At 43.0% G+C, this 19,291-nt stretch overlaps 2 long non-coding RNA genes across 4 annotated transcripts in view; one reads left to right on the top strand and one right to left on the bottom strand.

Annotated features, from left to right (window-relative positions):
• Nucleotides 1-4,827: 4,827 nt before the first annotated feature.
• Nucleotides 4,828-19,291, top strand: part of LOC111932670 (uncharacterized) — a 78,780-nt gene continuing 64,316 nt past the window's right edge. The window contains exons 1-3 of one of the 3 annotated variants that reach the window (XR_015273926.1): nt 4,850-4,911; nt 6,535-6,732; nt 7,247-7,589. This is a non-coding gene — a long non-coding RNA (uncharacterized LOC111932670). Of the gene's footprint in view, nt 4,912-6,534; nt 6,733-7,246; nt 7,590-19,291 lie in introns of all 3 variants that reach the window. The other 2 variants (XR_015273924.1, XR_015273925.1) reach the window with 2 other exon arrangements.
• LOC147651428 (uncharacterized) lies at nt 4,940-6,576 on the bottom strand. Its single transcript, XR_015273927.1, has 2 exons — nt 6,226-6,576; nt 4,940-5,468 (listed from the first exon to the last, which is right to left on the bottom strand). It is a non-coding gene; the product is annotated as an uncharacterized LOC147651428 (long non-coding RNA).

The following is a 19,291-nucleotide window of genomic DNA, read 5'->3' as shown; positions in this document are numbered from 1 at the left end:
CCAAAAACCTCTAGAAGAAGAAAGAAGAAGGAAAAGAGACAACACCCTAAATCCTCCATCTTGTCTTGTGTTTTCTAAACTGGTTTAAACTCTGAACTTTAACTTTTTCACTCAGTGACTTAAGAAAAGTTTCTAATTTACACACTCACACTTTTAGCTTTTCTAACAGTTGTTTTCATGTAACACCATAAAAACACGCCCATAAATTTCATGTTCTATGAAATTCAGTGTTCTCCTGGACCTCAGAGCCAGGCATCAGAAACACTCTGTGTCTCAGACTCCAACACTGCACCTGGCTGGAGTGAGGGTGGGTTCCCTGACTGCTTTTTTCCCTTAAGGAGGAGAAGGGAATGATCATTTTGCTTGCAATTCCCCCCTCACATCCTGTGCAGACCCTGCTTGCTGTGCTGGAGGAGGTGACTCAGATAAGGCTGTCGATGGAAAGAAGGGGATGGTAATTTCCTAATCCAGTCTGAACCTGTCTCCCTGCCCTTGAGGGGTTTGTTTTGCCACCACATGCATTTTATTCTGTCAGTGACAAGACAGGGTGAGATCCATCTGCCAGTCTATGCCTCCAGAGCCCTCCAAGTCAGGATGAAACATGTTCCAGAGCTGGTGGGATGGCAGGAGATTTGCCAGTGCTGTTGACAGCATCCCTGGAAGGAGCAGAGCACCACTCCTGCTGCCATCAGACTCTGCTGGGGGCTGCTGTAGGTGGCACCAGGAGCTTCTGCCTCTGGTTCCTCTCCTGCAGGATCCTGCCTGGAAGTCCTGACCAGCATTTCAGCTGAAATTGTCCCACTCACTGCCATCCTTCATCTTCCTGCAGATAAAAGTAAGCAAAAAAAAGGCAAAAGTAACCAGAGCACCCCAGCCCTGCTGCTGGAGGAAGCAGTGAGGGGACAAAGCAAGAGAACATGGGGACATGGTGGGGACACCAAGGCTGCCACGCTCAAGAGCAGTGTTAGGGGCTTTGGGGTGGAAGGCAGAGCTCAAACAACCACTGAATTCTTTGAAAAACCCTGAAATTGGCACTTGGCAGCAGCTCTTTCGTTTCAGCTCACCCAGTGAAGCCTGGCTGTGAAGGTGCTGGGGAGAAGCTGCCTGACTTCCCGCAGTGGCTGCGGTGGGGCCGTGCCCAGCACCAGAAATGGGGGTGGAAATGGTGACAGGGGGAGCTCATCCCCTCCACGAACCCAGAGAGAGAGAGAAAAATGTTCTGTGGATGAAGGAGGTGGCTTAGAGAAAAGGAATTCATGGTTTCTGTCTTAAACCCTTGACTCTCCAGGAACATCACTTAGACAGCAAGTGCTGCTCCTTTGTACAGCCTTCTTTGGGAGACTGACATTTTTTTCTTGTGGCCAAATTGCTCTCCTTTGTTTCCTTGCAACTGTTTTCTAGTGGTTTGTGCCCTCTGTAATTCTGCTACCACTGTTGAACACTTTGCTTTTGCTGCTGGGGTGTGAAAACCTCGTGCAGAACCATTGAATCACCTGCTAGCACAAACTGTCATGTAACTGGTTGGGAAATTCAGTCTTTCTTTGACCTCTTTTTCCTCATCTCATTCTTTACTTCTGATTTCCTCTGTTAAAAAAAAATAAAAAAAAAAATGCTATCCCTCCCCTGAAGACCTACTTTTTAAAAGTGCTATTTCCTGTGGTCTCCAAGGGTGCATTAAAGACAGAAATGTGAAGCATCTCTGTGTTCTCTTGCTGGGTGTAAAAGGGAGCAGTTGGGCAGTGAGACTTCCAGTAAATCCTCAGCTCACATGGAGCTGCTGGGCAGGGTCTGTTGGGAATCCTTCTGTTATAGATAAATATTATTATACTAATTATATTAATCATATTAATAATAATAAATAATATATTAATTATACTATATTATATTAATTATATTATATTTATTATATTACATTATATTACATTATATTTAGTACATTACATTATATTTAGTACATTACATTTATTATATTATATTACATTATGTTATATTATATTGTATTATATTAGCTTTTCACAAATATTAAAACAAATGTTATATGTATAATGTTGGAAAACTTTGCTGTATTAATATAGTTTCTTCTATTTCTGGTATTGATAAAACTTAGAAATAGTAGTGTACTACATATATATAAATATATATTTATATGTTAGGCTATAATATAGTATTAAAATAAAGACTGCTTTTGTTCATATAACCCAGAGACTGAAAAGATAGTCAGAAACTCCCCCTGCATTTTTAGATTATTTTATCCAGATGAAGGCAGCAGTGATTGGAGCTCCAAGGGATGAATTTATTGAACCTCTCTTATAAAGGAGTGTAATACTCAACAGAGCCAAAAAGATTAATCTGTTGATGAAGGGGGAGTTAAAGCTGAACAAAAGAACATCTAAAACTTCAGAGGAATGTTTGAATAATACATAAGCATTGATGAATATGTAATAAATTTGTGTTTTTAAGGGACAATCTTTTGTTAGTAAGGGGTGCTCTTGGCTGAATGCTGAGTCACCTGGCTGTATTTGTTCATTTTGCTTTATTTCTGTCTCCTAATTGTCTTTCTATCAAACTTTTAACATTTTATATATAAAAAATATGAACCTCATTTTTTACAGTCCCCATCCTGAGCAGCACAGAAAATGAGGTGGGAAATAAAGACAGAAAATAAGCTCATGGTTGAGATAAATGCAGGTAGAACAGTTACCCTCACTGCCAAAACAGACTCAGCTCAGGGAAAATAACTTATTGCCAATTCAAAGAGGTTTGGATGGTGAGAAACAAAGACAAAGCAACGCTTTCCACACACCTCCAGCCCATTTTTTGTCCTTTCATGCCTTCATCCTCAGCTCCTCTGCCTCTCATGGCTGCAGCCAGGTGAGAAAACAGCTCCTGGCCATTCCTCCCTGGAAGCTGCTGGGACACCCAGGAGCCTCTGGAAGTGCCTGGGGAGGGGACAAGCAGGGCTGAGCTGGCAGAAGCTGTGGGAAGAGGTTGGTGTGGAATGTGACACTCATTATTCATTAATAAATGCTGTCTGTGTCTCTGGACAGGCATTTTCATCCTTAAATGAAGCAAAGCTACCCGTGACACAACCTGCAGCCAGGCAGGGCAGGTAAAACTCAGCACTTGAGGCAGGACCCTGAATGAATGAATAAATAAATAAATGAAGAATGCTGCATTTAAATTCACAAGGAAACTGAATGTGATTGTTCTACAATTGATGCATTTTATATTTGTAAAATATATTTTAATATATTATATTAATATTATATTCTATATTAAATAATATAAAATATATTTTAATACATTATATTTACATTATATATTAAATAATATATTATCAATAATATAGTATTTTATATAATATATAATATATAATATATTATATTATTAGATTATTATATATGATATAATATATATAATTATATATAATTATATATAAATTTATATATAATTATATATAACAATATATATAATTATGTATAATAATAGATCATCATATATAATATTATATATAATAATATATATAATAATATGTATAATTATACATTATTATTTAATATTATTATGTAATATTATATAATATTAAATAAAATATATTAAATTTAATATATATTAAATTTTAATATATTTTAAAATATATATTTATGATTTTTGTATTTATGATGTATTTATGCTTATTTTTATATTTATGATGTATTTTATATTTTTAAAATATATATTTAAATAATATATTAAAAATATATATATAATAATATATTTAATATTATATATATATAAATTATATTTTTTATATATATATAAATATAATAAATATTGAAAATATTTTATTTCCCGTCTTAGTGAGTTCCCCAGCACCCTGTTTAAAGCCTGAAGGTCTGGAGGATTTATGTGGGGACTTCTGTTCGATTTGGCCACAATCACTTTGATTGATTTGAGGAGCAGGCCTGAACTCTGTCAAAAGTTAAATTTTCTGTGCTAGTGGCTGGAAAGAAAAGCCTGGATATAAACTAAGAAATGTTTCTTTTTAGTAAGGAACAATTCAGAGCAAGGAAGGAGTGCAGATACAAAAGGTTTCCCTTCAGTGCCTGGTGTTTTGGGGTCTGAACTGACTCTCAGTGTGCCCTGAGTTACATTTTCAGCAGAAGGGTGATGCCTTAGGATTTTAGCTTGTATATTTTTCATTTATTTGTAATCCTGCAGTTCTTTAGTGTCTGAAGTCCACACACACCGTGAGCTGCTGCTTTCCCATTTTGGTCAGACACAATTCCTCTCCAGGCCTGGCAATCAAGGACACCTCACTGCCTCAGGCCCTGAGAGATGGAAACAAAAGTGAATTGGGGGGAACAAACTTGGGATTAATGACTTCATTATCCTAAAGTGTAATTGGAACATTAACCCCCAATATGCAAATGGACCAAATTTATAAAAGTGTGAAAACTCATGACCTGTTGTCCATTGTTTTGGGTGTAGCCCCTGGGGGTGCTTTGCCCAAAATGCACCTGAAAGCCCTTCAATAAATATACCCAACTTTTTATTCCATTAATTTTATCTGGCCTCTGCTTTTAGGTAAGCCCAAAGGGGAGCAGGACAAAGGTGTGGCCACACACATCAACCCTGCAGGAAACCAAGGGGCTGGGGCCAGGGGTTTGAGGGGAGGCCCAGGATTTGGACAGCCATGGGCAGGGTTCTCCAGCAGGTTCTCTGGTGGCATGAGCAAAGCTGATCCCTGGCACATGCACTGCTCCATCCCAGTGTCCCTGTGTCCTGCTGATGCCAGGAGGAGCTGTGACAGCCCCTCAGCGGCCTGGGTAGGGCAGCACTGTGACACAGGGGTGTTCCAAAAAGAGCCTGGAGACACCAAGGCTCAGCTGGGGCACCAACGTTTGCATTCTGACTCTTGGACTGGGGCGGGTGAGTCACAGCTGGGGGGAGAAAGCCCATCCCTACATGGGGACAAATCCCATCCCTACATGGGGACAAATCCCATCCCTACATGGGGACAAGGCCCATCCCTACATGGAGACAAGGCTCATCCTTTCCATGGGGGCAAAGCCCATCCCTACATGGGGACAAATCCCATCCCTACATGGGGACAAAGCTCATCCTTCCATGGGGACAAATCCCATCCTTCCACGGGGACAAGGCCCGTCCCTACATGGGGACAAATCCCATCCTTCCATGGGGACAAGGCCCGTCCCTACATGGGGACAAGGCCCATCCCTACATGGGGACAAGGCCCATCCTTCCATGGGGACAAATCCCATCCTTCCATGGGGACAAATCCCATCCTTCCACGGGGACAAAGACACAATGCTCTCAGGCAGGGAAAGCCTCCTCCAGCATCCAGGGAGGAGGAGGAGGAGATGTGCAGGAGGGGATGAACAGATAATTCCAGACATCTCTGGGGTGACAGACTTCTTCCAGCTCTGGGTGTCCCTCACTCTCCCCAGGGACGCCTCTCTGGCACCCTGAAGGGAGAAAATCAGCAGCAATGGTGATAAACAGCTCAGGGCCCAAAAGCACAGCAGATACAAACAGAAAACACTTCTTTATTTGGTGGAGAGGCAGCTACAGGAAACCAAGGCAGGTTGGGCAGGAAGCAGAGGTTTACTGGGGACAGGGACAGGACAACCTGTGGGGGTTGTGATAAAAGAAATATGGAGCCCTTGAGGGCTGAGGAAGGGAGGTTTAAAGGGCACTTTAAAGGTGTTTAAATGAAGAGCCTGCTTTAAACATGCAAACCTGCAGACCTGTTGAGATGTGGCTGCTGGAGGCAGGTACCAGATATAAACTCACCAAAGCAGTCTTGGGTAAAATCATACCCAGAGTGCCCTGAGAATGTTAAAGTGGGAAGCTGAATTCAGAGTAATCTTAAAAGTAAAATCCCCAGGAGATTCAAAAGTAGATTAGGACCCAAATAAGCATCTGCTGAGTTCAAAGGAGTTGGAGGTGGCTGTTCCAGCATTGTGTTACTGGGACTACTCAGCAGGTAGGGCTGGAATTCCATTTCCAGCTGGATCCCTGAAGAGCTTTAGATAAATAAAGTGACACTCAACTCCTCAGGGAGTGGAGCTTTCCCAGTTCTTTGGAAGATTTTGTCACATTGATCTCCTGGGCTGAGTGTGATATGATGAAGTGTATCAAACTGAAATTTGAGGTTGGTTTGTCAGCACAGAGATGTGGAAGCAAAGGGCCCAAGCACACAGAAAAGAAATCCTTCCATACCTGGATGGTTTTCAGCCTCCCCTTGCTCTTCCTTTGCTGTTGATGACCCATTTAACTGAGATATCCTTGCCAAGAAATGGGCCACTGCTCCCTTCATGGCTCAGCACGCAAAAACCTGTCCCAAAAAAAGGCCAGGGATGCATAACAAAACTATCAGAGGCTTGGAAAGGATTGTGTTGTTTGAGAAAACAGGAAATAAGAGGAGTTGGATTTGCATGGCAAGGTTTTGGTATCAAAATTCATAATTAATTGGTAGTTAAATTCATAATTAATTGGGAAGAAATAAGAGAAAGTTTTTATCCTTTCTAGAGAAAGGTTTGAGATCCATTGATGAGAAACAGCCCAACCTGTGTGAGAACTGAAACACCTGGGGATTAATTAGCCTGAGGAATTCTGATTTGCTCATTGTCCACACCTGTGTGGCTCAGCAAAACTTAATTAGCCTGATTGGGAAAATTACTTCAGTGGGGTAAGGAGCCAGTTCAGTTCTGCTGGGCTGCCTGAGAGGTAAGGCTGTGTGATTTTCTGCTTTAAACTGCAATTTACTATTCCTGGGGCAGTGAATGAGCTCGAGTTTGCTGTGGGTGTTTGGAAGCAGCCTGGCTTTGTGCTAATTCCCTTTTTCTTGCTGAGATAATGCTTCAAAAGGAGGTTTGGAGTCTTAATAATGCACCAAATACCTGTTTGTGGATCGTGTCAGAGAATGGGCAGGGGCTTTTGTGTGGGTATCACGTTCTTGGAGCCACATCTCTGGAGTTCTTTGGGACAGCTGCTGGGACTGAGGCTGGACAAACCCCAAAGGCAGCAGGTTCCCAGGCACTGAGGAATATTTTGTTCCCCTCTTCTATTGCTGATACCTGGAGTGCAGAGGGATTTGGGCACTGTGGCTCTAAAACCCTGCAGTCCTGCCCACAGAGACAGTGAAAGCTGTGCCTCTGTGACCTTGGCCAGCAGGCAGCTCTGCTCTGCCCCATCTGCAGGCCTTGGCACCACAAAAATTAATTTTTTAAATTTTTTTTAGGACTGTGATTACAGAAAAAACTTTTCTGCAGTCAGGGAGCAAAACACGAGCCTTAAACCTCACACGAGAGCGAGTGAGGCTCCCCAGCAGTCACAGAGGGATCAAACAGCGTTTAAAGGAAAGGAAACCACCCAAGAAATCAGCCCTGATGGTTGAGAGAGCTCTGCCCCAGGCTGGCACACGTGGGCCAGAAAGGTGTGTGCCCCCAACACTGGCACCTCCAGGGGAGCATTGCCAGCTCTGCTGCCCCAAATCCATGGGAATTGGCTGGGATACACCGGGCTGGAGTGGAGCAGAGCAGGAGGAGCCCAGGAGGAGCTGGCTGTGGTCACTGCAGTGGGAGGTAAGGACACAGAGGGGCTCTGGCAGGTGTGGATGGGTTCCTGCTCCAGGAGGAACCATGCCTGGTGTGCTTTGTGTCCAGCAGTGCTGTTGGTGGCCAGCTCTGTGCAGCTCATCTCCAGCTCCTCAGCGATGTCTGATGGGAGGCAGCGCAAGCTCTTCCCCTGTGGGAGCTGATCTGAGGAGATAAAACTACAGGGCAGGCATTTCCACCCAACATAAAATCAAATAATCTATTTTCCATCGCCAGCAGGTTTGTTCTGTGCCCCTGTGGAGGGAGATGAGGGGGCAGAGCTGAAGGCCAGAGCAGCCCAGGAGAGCTGGGGGTGGAACAGGAGCAGGAATGGGTGTCCTCCTGTGCTCCTGCACTGTTCATCAGCAGCCCCTGCAGAAATGAGTCTTTGAACTCACCCTGTGTCTTGTCTTGCCCTGTGGTGCCTCAGCTGAGTGTTCTTCCAGCCCTTCCCAACCTATAGTGAGGCTGGAAATGGGCAAAGTGTGTCTGCTGATGGGATGGAAATGCAAAGCCCTCCCCATCACTTACTTTGAGGATTTATTTTGGATTTATTTTGGATTTATTTTGGATTTATTTTGGATTTATTTTGGATTTATTTTGGATTTATTTTGGATTTATTTTGGATTTATTTTGGATTTATTTTGGATTTATTTTGGATTTATTTTGGATTTATTTTGGATTTTTAATTTATTTATATTTATTTTTATTTATGTGTTTTGTATTTTTATTTATGTGTTTTGTATTTTTATTTATGTGTTTTGTATTTTTATTTATGTGTTTTGTATTTTTAATTTATTTTTATTTATTTTGTAATTTTTTTTTTTATTTTATTTAATTTTTTTATTTTTAATTTTTTTTACTTTTTTCTTTTTTGTCTTTTTATTTTTTTAGGTTTTAGCTTTTGGGTTTTATTTGTATATTTTTATAATTTAATTTTTTAATATTTTTTTATTATTTTTATTTTTTTAATTTTTTAGGTTTTAGCTTTTGGGTTTTATTTTTATTTCTTTATTATTTCTTTAATTTTTTTTTTAAATTAATTTTTCTATTTTTTATTGCAAGGCTGTGCTGCCACAGTAGGTAAATGTGCTTGTCCAGGGTTGCTGAGGCTGGATGGAGTCCTCTTCCCACAAGTTCCTGGGAAGGTTTTTGAAAGGTTTTGAGTGAGGCAGGCTCATCCCTGTCTCCATCCTGTAGTGCTCAGGTGGTTTCTGCCACTCCTGAAATGCCATATTTTGTATTTTTAAATATTTTGTGTATTTAGGTATTTTGGTTTTTTTAAGTATTTCAGGCTTTTAAAGTTTTTTTAAGCTGTTATTTTAAGTAAGCTCATTTCACACATAAAAACAAAAGGGAGAAACACCATTTCTCTTTTCAAAGCCTTGTTCTCCTGCTCTAAATCCTGCTTGGGCAAAAGCATTTCAACTGCTCAGCTTTAGTTATTTGGTCTTTTGTCAGGGGATGTGTTTGTCACCAGGCATGGGGGACAACTTGTGTTTATTTCTGAGATAACAGAAAGCTGCTCATTTAAATAGATTTTTGAAAACCACATTAGTGGCTTGCTTTCCTGTCTTGGCTGCTAAAGGGAGTTGTTTTTTTCTTTAATCTGTTGTAAAATCCTCCCCAAAGGTACAAAATCTGCGTTGTAGCTGGAGTTCTGCTGTCACAACAGTGAGGTTCTTGTGATGCTTCTTCCTCTGAGGTTTTGCATTATGTTTGAGATTTTTTAAATTTTTTTTTGGTGTTTATTTGTAATTATATTACGTTATTGGCAAATATTAAAATGAATGTTCTATGTAGAAGGTTAGGAAACTTTGTATTAATATAGTTTCTTTTATTTCTGTTGTTGATGAAACTTAGAAATAATGGTATAATACATATCTATTAGGTTATAATGTGATATTAAAGCATAAACTACTTTTTGTTTATATAACCCAGAGAGTGAAAAGATAATCAGAGATTCCCATAATTCTTAAAATTATCTTGTCCTCCAAGCCCTCTAAGGGAGGAATTTATTGCACCCATTATCAGAGTCTAAAACCCTGTGGCACTGAGAAAATTGATTTATTGAGGAGGGGCAAGGTAAAAACTAAATAAAGGAACAGCTAAAATTTAAGAAGACTGTTTGAATATGTATGAGAATTTATGAATATGTAGTAAGGTTCTGTTTTTAAGGGAGAATCCTTTGTAAATAAAGTGTGCTCTCTTGGCTGAATGCAGAGATACTTGGCTGTATTTTGCTTTATATTTATATTTTTATTTTGCTTTATATTTTTATTTTGCTTTATATTTTTATTTTGCTTTATATTTTTATTTTGCTTTATATTTTTATTTTGCTTTATATTTTTATTTTGCTTTATATTTTTATTTTGCTTTATATTTTTATTTTGCTTTATATTTTTATTTTGCTTTATATTTTTATTTTGCTTTATATTTTTATTTTGCTTTATATTTTTATTTTGCTTTATATTTTTATTTTGCTTTATATTTTTATTTTGCTTTATATTTTTATTTTGCTTTATATTTTTATTTTGCTTTATATTTTTATTTTGCTTTATATTTTTATTTTGCTTTATATTTTTATTTTGCTTTATATTTTTATTTTGCTTTATATTTTTATTTTGCTTTATATTTTTATTTTGCTTTATATTTTTATTTTGCTTTATATTTTTATTTTGCTTTATATTTTTATTTTGCTTTATATTTTTATTTTGCTTTATATTTTTATTTTGCTTTATATTTTTATTTTGCTTTATATTTTTATTTTGCTTTATATTTTTATTTTGCTTTATATTTTTATTTTGCTTTATATTTTTATTTTGCTTTATATTTTTATTTTGCTTTATATTTTTATGGTAGACAGATATATTTGTATTTAGGTAGACAGATATATTTGTATTTAGGTAGACAGATATATTTGTATTTAGGTAGATATATTTGTATTTAGGTAGACAGATATATTTGTATTTAGGTAGATATATTTGTATTTAGGTAGACAGATATATTTGTATTTAGATAGAAAGGAGCTATGTGCACTAAAATAGAAAAGTGCAAAATGGTTAACCAAGATCATTTTCAAGGTTTTTATGTCCATTTACCTAATTAATAAATGCCAAGTAAATTATTTTTCTTAGTGACCCAACACCTGTGTGCTGCACTGGGGCATTTTACATCTAATCACTTATTACTACCCAAAAACCTCTAGAAGAAGATGAAAAAAGGAAAAGAAACAACACCCTTAATCCTCCATCTCATCTTCTGTTCTCTAAACTGGTTTAAACTCCAAACTTTAACTTTTTCACCCAGTGACTTAAGAAAACTCTCTAATTTACACACTTATACTTTAAATTTTTCTATTTAACAGTTGTTTTCAGGGTGTTTTATGAAATTCAGTGTTTTCTTGGATGTCAGAGGCAGGTACCAGAGATAAGGGCACACTCTCTGTGCCTCTGACTCCAGCAGGAAGGCTGGCTCTATTTTGGGATTATAACCCCTCCAAATATCTGCAGAAAACCAAGGCAGGCTGTGGGTGCAGAGTGTGATGTCCTAATACATCAGGGCTCTTTATTTATTTTTATTTATTATTATTTTTTATTATTATTTTGGTTCTTCAAGTGGGATTTTTGCTTTGCTTGGCGAAACAGGGGGAAGTTGAGGATTTCTCTGGTTTTTCCTGGTGATGCTATCTGATCTGTGGTGTTGGATTTTAAACAGGTGTGAACCCTCAGTCATTGCCATCTCCTTCCCCCACCACATTTTCCTCTGGAAATAATTCTGAAATAAGATTGAGTATGCTGGGGGGAGCCAGGTTATCCTCATTTTAAATTGGAGATGTAGAAACACAAATTAAGGCTGAAACTGATGCGCATCACACAGGCTCTGAGCTCTCAAAAATGCCCAGAGTTAATCGGAAATCATTTTTGTGCCGGGGGAGCAGAGCAGGGTGGGATGGGATTTGAGGGGTTTCTTTATTCTTTATTTATTTCTTTATTTAATTGGCAGCTCCTTGGGGTCTCCAGGTTTGTCGTGAGGATGTGGAAGCCCAGCCCTGGGACACGCCGTGGTTCTGCTGTGGCAGGGCAGGTGGAGTTCAAGCACAAGCCACTAGATGTCTGTAGAAACCCAGATTCACCAATTTCAGCATCGGGAGGGAAGCACAGGAGGGTTCCTGGGGATGGAGAGGGTTCAGGGGCACGTCCTGCAGCACAGAGGGGATGGGACAGGGTCAGGAGGTGGCTCACAGGAACCTGGAGCCAGGTTAATGCCACCATCTCACAGAGCTCTGGTGCCTCCAGAGGCTGCCTGGAACAGGGGCTGGACAGAGTTAAAAGGAAAAAGGATTTATTAAAAAACCTTCAAAGGATGCACCTTGGGCACTGCAAGAGCCTGGCCAAGGCTACACCCAGGATGGAGGTTATGAGTTTTCACACTTTGATCAGTTTTGGTCCATTTCCGTATTGGGGTTCATTGTCCCATTCCAGCTGCAGGTGATGCAGTCCCATCCTCCCAGATTGCTCTCCTCAATTTGCTGTTATTTGTGCTTTTTGGGGCTGAAGCTATAATGATGTCCTTGGTTGTGGGGCTGGAAAAGGATTGTTGTGTGTGCCTGAGCTGTGAGGAGAACTGGCTGACACTTCATATGGAGTTCAGAGTTATTAATTCTGTACATTCAGTACAGAACCTGGGAAATACGAAAGCCAGAACTTGAGGCATCGCTCTGGGGAGATGTGCCCTGCCCCTGTGGCCAGAAGTCCCAGAGGACAGCTGTGACAGTGAGAGCTGTCCCTGTTTGTGCAATGGCAGAAGAGACTTTTGCTCTTTGTCAATTCTTGCAGCTCCAGGGCTCAGTCTCTGCCGAGAGGGGTTTGGTGCAGGGAACAAGATGCTCTGCCAGCTGGCAGTGTCCCTGAGGTGGGCATTAAGGTGTGGGGAACATCAGGAGTACTCCTGGCACAGAAGGAAATGCAAAGCTGGGGGCTCAGGAGGTTCTCTCACATCAGCCCATTTCCCTTTGGGAGGAGAGGTCAGGGTCAGTGCTCCCCATCCATTCCCTCAGCACTGGCAGAACCTCTGAGCTCCCCAGCTCCTCCCCAGTGCTCTGGAGCTGTTTCCCTGCCAGAGCAGCTGGTTCTGCAGGGAGAGCAGGAGGAAGGAGCACTCCAGGGCTTCTCCTCTCCCCCAGCTCCTCTAAACCCACTAGAGGGCAGGGGGGAACTGTGAAAGAGCTCAGCCATCCCTGCCCTGAGAGGTGCCACACCTGAGGTGGGGGCATGGGCAAAGCTGCTTTTGCTGCAGCCTGGGACAGGGGCAATCCCTCCTTGCCCAAATTCCATCTTCCCCCTCTCTGCTCCGCTCTTCTCATCCATCCAGGCACTTCTTGCTCTGCTCCGTGCCTCCCTCCATCCTCCCACCAGAGCTCTGATGCAGAGGAGATGCTCCAAGGAGGGAGAAGCAGCTTCTGAGCATGGAATTTCTGGTGTTTGCTGTTCCTTGGGAATTCAGAGCCCAGGGGGAAGCAGGCAGAGTGGGATGCAGCTGGAGGATGAGCTGGGAATTGCATGGGGGTCACTGGGCAAAGCTGACCCCATCTCCTGCTTTAACCTTTATAAAAGAACATTTTTCTGACTTTTCTTGAAGGGTTTTCAGGAGGATCCTGCCCACAGATGTCTGTGCCCTGTTAGGGTGTTTGTCTGTGGTGTTTGTCAGGGCTTTGTGAAGTACAGAGCAGACCCTGGGTCTCCTGGGGATCCTCTCATTTTGGTTTTTTAATTCCAGTTTTTATGGAAATTCATTTATTTTTTAAATTTAATGCCAGCAAGGAATTCTCTCAAAAGTTTGGACAGACAGCTCCCAAATGAATTATTTAAATCAGAATATTGGACAACCTCTGATGTATCCTTTGAGGAAACCAAACAATCCACTGCTTGCTCCTGTATGCCCTTCACCATTGCACCTAATTTTGGATCTGGAAAATACATTTTCCAGGTGGTGTGGCAAAGGGAATGGACTGTATTTCTTTCCTAGGAAATACATTTTGAACACTTGCCTTTCTGGCATAACTGGGAGCAGCCCAGTGGAGGCAGGGCTAAACTGGGCCAAACTGGATCTTTGCACCCCGTGCCCGTTTATCCTCAGCCTGGTCACACAGATGCTTCTATATAACACAGGTTTTGGGATTTTTATAACTTTAGACCTCTACAGGTTGATGTATTTGGCTCTATAATAGTCAGGCTTTTAAATCTCTAAGGCCTGGATTTACTGCCAAGCCAAGCAGGTGTATTGTTAACGCTGTTTTGTGCTTTCTGGGAGTACTAACCACCTTCTGTATCCAAAACTAAACGCCAGAAAAATGGCACCTTTTTCCTCCTAAACGCCAGGAATAGATTGCAGCTGGCTGCAGAAAAACTGTGTGAGCAGGAGAGGCCTCCTCAGGGCAGAAAAGGTAGAAAAACACTTTGATTTTGTGGGTGCTCTGGGACAGGATGCCTCTCCCACCTCTGGGTGCCCCAGTGATGAGCAAACTGTGATTTGTTTCTTGCTGAGCACAGGTGTCACAAAATAGAGGAGTTCAGAAGCCTGCAATCATCTTGCTGGGTGCCATCTCCTTTTTCTGATTTGCCTCTATCCTTTTGAGCTTTCTTCTCCTTCTCAGCATCCCCCATTTGTTTTATTTTATTTGTTCTGTCAGTTTGGCTGCTGCCTCTGGCCTGCTCCCAACAAGCAAATCTTGGCAGGGTGCAGGTTGTAGCCAGGTGGGGCTTGTTCCTGTGGTCTGGCCTCGTCCCTGCTGAGCTGGGATTCTTGTTGGAGGTGTTGGGAGAGGATTTGGGGTCACCCAAGATCACAGTGACTTGCTGTCAGCCCAGCCCTGCTCTGCCATGTGTGGGTGAGGTGACTTTGATGACAAGGGAAAAAATCCTTCAGGGGGGGTTAAGGTGAGATCAGGAGCTGAAGGTGGGAGATTTGACCTCCTGAGGCCTTTCCAACTGTGTTCACAACTTTATCCCTGCCCTCTAAGCCTGGGGGAACCCCCAGCCCTGCCAGGGCTTGTTTTATGTGAAAATGCAGGGTCAGAGCTGGCCATGAGTGTGAAAACCCAAACCACGGCAGTGAAATGAGTCAAAGCCTCCAACACCCAGTGTCCTGCACTGAGTGCCTCTGACATTTCTGAAATGTGATGCTGAGCAAGCCTGGATGAGCTCCCATCTGAGGCCAGCTGCTGGCACCTTTCTATGGGCAGGCTTGGAGACTTTCCATCCTGTAAAAGTCCTGCTCTTTTCAGGGAGAACCACCTGAAATCCCTCATGAATCAACCATTGCAGCCACCTCTGGTGGATTCACTCTTGCTCTTCAGTGCCTAGAAATGCTTTAATCCCTCTGAGCATCCCTCAGAAGTGAGGCTTCTCCCAGCAGATGAGCTGGCTGGCTGGCTCTGATGTGGTTTGTGGTTACGTGTGACATTGCTCATGTGGCCCTCCTGTGCTTTTGATTTTCTGAATCACCAGCGAGTGCACTTTCACAGGCAGGTGTGAGCCTTGCTCAGATGGTGGCTGTCAATACCCTGGGGTGACTCTGAGGGGCTCAGCTTCTTCCAGCCTGCCCTGAGGGGTCCCTGTGCCCGCAGCAGGGGTGGGTGTGTGGCTTCCAGGGGACTCCAGCCACCCTCCAGTGTGGGATGCAGCTCCCCAGGGTCAGCTGGTGGCCAGTCTTGCCAAATCCCCACCTCTTCATTGCCAAGTTGCTGCAAAACTTGAATTTTTGACAAGATTTGAAGAGTGCTGGTGTTGACCTGCCACAGGAGGGGGGTGGTTGGATGGTGTTTGCTCTGCTGTGTGCATTAAGTGAATAAAAGGCAGGCACTGCTGTCCCAACCTGCCAAACCAAAGAGTTTTGTCAACCCCAGCAGTGCCAGAGGCCAGGCACGGTGCTGCCACTGGGATATGGTGTGAACATCCGTGCCTTCTCTGCCAAAAGATGGCAAAGTAAAGAGTGGGGAGTGAACCTGGCAGGATCCCTGGCTCCTGTAAGGTCAGGCAGAGCTGTGTCAGAGCCAGCAGCTGCAGTTTGGAGCTTCCACACTGCTGCTCACTCAGAAATGCCAATTCCTGTCATCCTGGAGCTGGGTTTGGAGATCATGGATCACAGGAGGGGCCTCTCCTGATTTAGCAGGGTGAGCATGAAAAACGTGCCATAATCACATTGGTAGGGATAAGCTGATGAAGCCAGATGCTGAGTAGAGAAGCACCCAAGAAAGAAGAGGAGCTGGTGCCCCACAGGGCCCTCCCAGCACGCTTTAACTCGTGCTTTGCCTCTTGAGCTGTCTAAACTGCATCCTCACCCCTCTGAGTTTGCAGCAGCAGGTCAGCAAAGCCAGCTAAAGCAGCAGGAGGTGGAAGCTCCTCTCTCCTCTGCTGAGCAGCAGCCAGAGGCACAGGATGTTCTCTTGGCAGTGGCAGATGCTGTGCAGGGTGTTGGAGTGGCAGTGGGAGGATGATAGGAAAAAGGGTGCCCTACATGAGAAGGGGATTGCAGCTCTGCCCCAAAATAGCACTCAAGGAAACAAAAATTGGTCAGTGAGAGGCACAAACAGAAGGAATTTGTGCAGCTGGAGGGGAGAAATAGAAACTGGTGGTTGAAGTCACCCAGAATCGAGACTCAAGCTGAGAAGAGATTTCTTATGAAAACAGGAATACAATTAAAGCCTTTTTTTTTTTTTTACAGAAAGGTGAATATTTTGCTTTGTAAAGATCCTGAGAGATTTCCCATAAAACTGTTGCTTGGAGAAAAGCATTAAAAGCATATCAGCATTAAATCCTGGCTTCTGATCCCACCCTGACAGGCGAGAAACAAACCAGGGGATAATGGGAGCATCCTCTTGAACTGAAGGCTCTCTTTGGCTCTTCCAGAAAGGAAGTGATGTTCTCCTATGGTATTTTCCTCCTGCCATTGAGTTCATAGTCCTCTGTTGCTCCCTTTAAAGAGGGGGAAATTTTATTTTCTGAATAATAAGATGAAGCAAATTAGCCAAACATAAACATATGAAGCAAATTAGCCAAACATAAACATATGAAGCAAATTAGCCAAATCTTTGTAGGGTGTCTAGGGGCTGGACTCCTCAGTTTTTGCTGTAATGTTTTCTTGTATTTTGGTTATGCCAAACACTTATGAGACCCTTGGAAACATCTGTGTTTGTGTCTGCCTTTTTGCCCTATGCTCCTGTTGGCAAATTGGATTTGGAAGTGCAGAGGGTTTGCATCCCCATGGATTTGGGGTTTGAGACCTGTGGCCTGAGGAGTGTTCAGATCCATCTGCCAGGGCCTGGCCCATTTCCTTTTGCTTTGTTGTGTTGTGCAATAATGCATTTAACTTCCAATATCAGAGGCTGGCAGCGCTCTGCAGCTGTCTGAGAAAGGTCACCGAAAGTCAGAGGAGTTTCACAAAAAACATAGATGAAAAGTTGACTCAGATTCACTGAAATGAACAAAACTCTTTCCTCTTTTTTCTTTCAGAGTTATCTGTTTTTTGTGAAACCCGCTGGTTTTGCTGTGACCTTTATCTCTTACTCAGTTGCGAGAGGTTTTGTTTTGGCAGGCTCAGGGGGGAAGGACTTGACTACAGAGTTTGCACCCAGTGCTGGAGGATGGATTGAGATTTCCTGTGCCAATCTTGTCACCAATTAACAACCTCTGCTGTTGCTGGGGTTCCTACCCAGAATCCTTCCCCTCAGCCATCCAGCTGCTCAGGAGATGCCTCTTCTCTGATATTTTTTTTTCCCCATCCCACCAGATTTTCTTGCCTGTCACTGACAGATAAAGAAGTTAAGAGTTGTGGTCTTGGTGTGAGTGGCAGCATTTGGGGCTGTTCACCAGCCTGGCCTGAGCTGAAGGATTTTCCTGGCTCCATCTGCAGTGCCAGGCAGACACACACAGTTTGTCTGGCTCCTGCATCCTTTTCTCATTTCACTTTATCTTTTCTGTGTGTAACCCAGCAGCAATATCTGATGGGGTATCGAGAAGGCACCAGTGCAGAACAGAGAGCAGGAAGAGCCTCTGATGCTGCAGATATTTCTGGGGAGGGGGGATATTTGAGGTAAAAAGTCCTTGGGGTGCTATTTCTGTCAAGCATAAGAGCTGTGAAACATCAGAGAAAAATATCCCAGTGCTGCAGGGGGGGCTTGGTTCTGCCCAGGCTGTGTGGGTTTTAAGGAGAAATGGATTTAAGTGCTGGCTGCAGGGCAGGCTGTCCATGGTCAAAACAAAAGGCCTCTGATTTTGGTGTTTTGAGGGCTGGAGATGAGTGAGCTCCCCAGCTCTGCTAGCCCAGGAGGGTTTTGCCCATGGGAATTGATTGATTTTTGGCTGCAGCAGTAGCCCAGAGCTCTGAGACACTGCCAGGGTTGTGAGGCAGGCTGGTGTTTGTGTGCTGTGGCCATTCCCATCCCTCAGGCAGAGCTGGGGAGGAGTTGCTGTGCCCTCACTGTGGCCATGGCAAGGGAAAGGAGCTTGGCTTGAGGATGGTCACCAGTCAAGCTGCTCAGTGGGGCTGGGGCTTTGTGCAGCTTTGGAAGCAGGTGGGAAGCTGGGAGGAGAAAACCAAACTTGATAAAAACACGACCTTGGGAGCATCTGGAAATGTTTTCCAAAGACTCTGAAGAAAGTGCAGCCTAAATTCTGAAGTAAATCCAAAGAAGACTCCTTGAAGCTGGACCTTCTGTCTCAGCTGCAGGTACATCAGCTGTATTCCTACATTATTTTGAAGGCTGATGAGGCCTGGATATCTGGAATGTGGTTCAGACTTTTCCTTGGCCCCATGTCACGTCTTTCCCATGTGCCAAGGCAGAGAATTCACTCTCAGGGCATGTCCTTACTGTGAGAGTACAAGACTGGCCCTCCCAGGGAGCTGACCTGCTGATGGGATAAGGTGTTGTTCCTTCTGGGGGTTGAAACATATCCACCTGTAGGAAAATGAGAAAGAAAGCCACCTGGATTTAATTAAAGCTGTGATTAAATCTTTCTCCATCAGGCTGGGTAGAGCCCCAGGAGATTATCTACTATTTTCCTTAATTCCCCTGGTGCAGGTTGAAATATGCCTTGGATAGAAGTTAGGAAACAGCTTCATGTGGAAAAGAGCTAGAACATCATAGCAGGAATGCTGAGGCCAGAGCAGAAGAAAAAGGTGAAACTCAGCAGTGACTAATAATGCAAAACTGCTCTTGGGCAGGAGCCTGAGCAGTTAGAAAATACTGAGAAGGAGGAAAGATGCCAGATTAGAGGCTGGTCACGGGATGACTACGAGCCATCAATGTTTATTTCTGGTGAAAAAGGCAAACTGAGTGTGGGGATGCAGGGGGTGAGCTGAGAGCAGCCCCAGTGCTGCAGTTGTGAGGAATGATGCTGTAGCGAGGTTCTGGGTGTTCCTTACACAACACCACGGTGGAAATGAGCCTGGAGAAGAGATCCATGTGCTGCTGGAGTGCTGTGAAGTCACACCCAGTGTGAGCTGATGTTGTGACAGCCTGAGTCCCTGCTCTGCCAGCCCAGCCTTGCATCTCCATTCCTGGGGGGCTGGGGCACTCTTCACTCATCCCTGTGGACAATCACCTTGCAAGCCTGTAAAAAATGAGGTTCACTTTTTTTCATATAAGATCTAAAAAGTTTAATAGTAATTAAATTAGAATTAGGAGACAG

Source organism: Cyanistes caeruleus, chromosome 9 (genome assembly GCF_971803275.1).
Source record: "Cyanistes caeruleus chromosome 9, bCyaCae1.hap1.1, whole genome shotgun sequence".
Classification (NCBI taxonomy): Eukaryota; Metazoa; Chordata; class Aves; order Passeriformes; family Paridae; genus Cyanistes; species Cyanistes caeruleus.
Note: the sequence above shows the minus strand (reverse complement) of the source record. Positions and strands in the feature narration are given on the sequence as shown.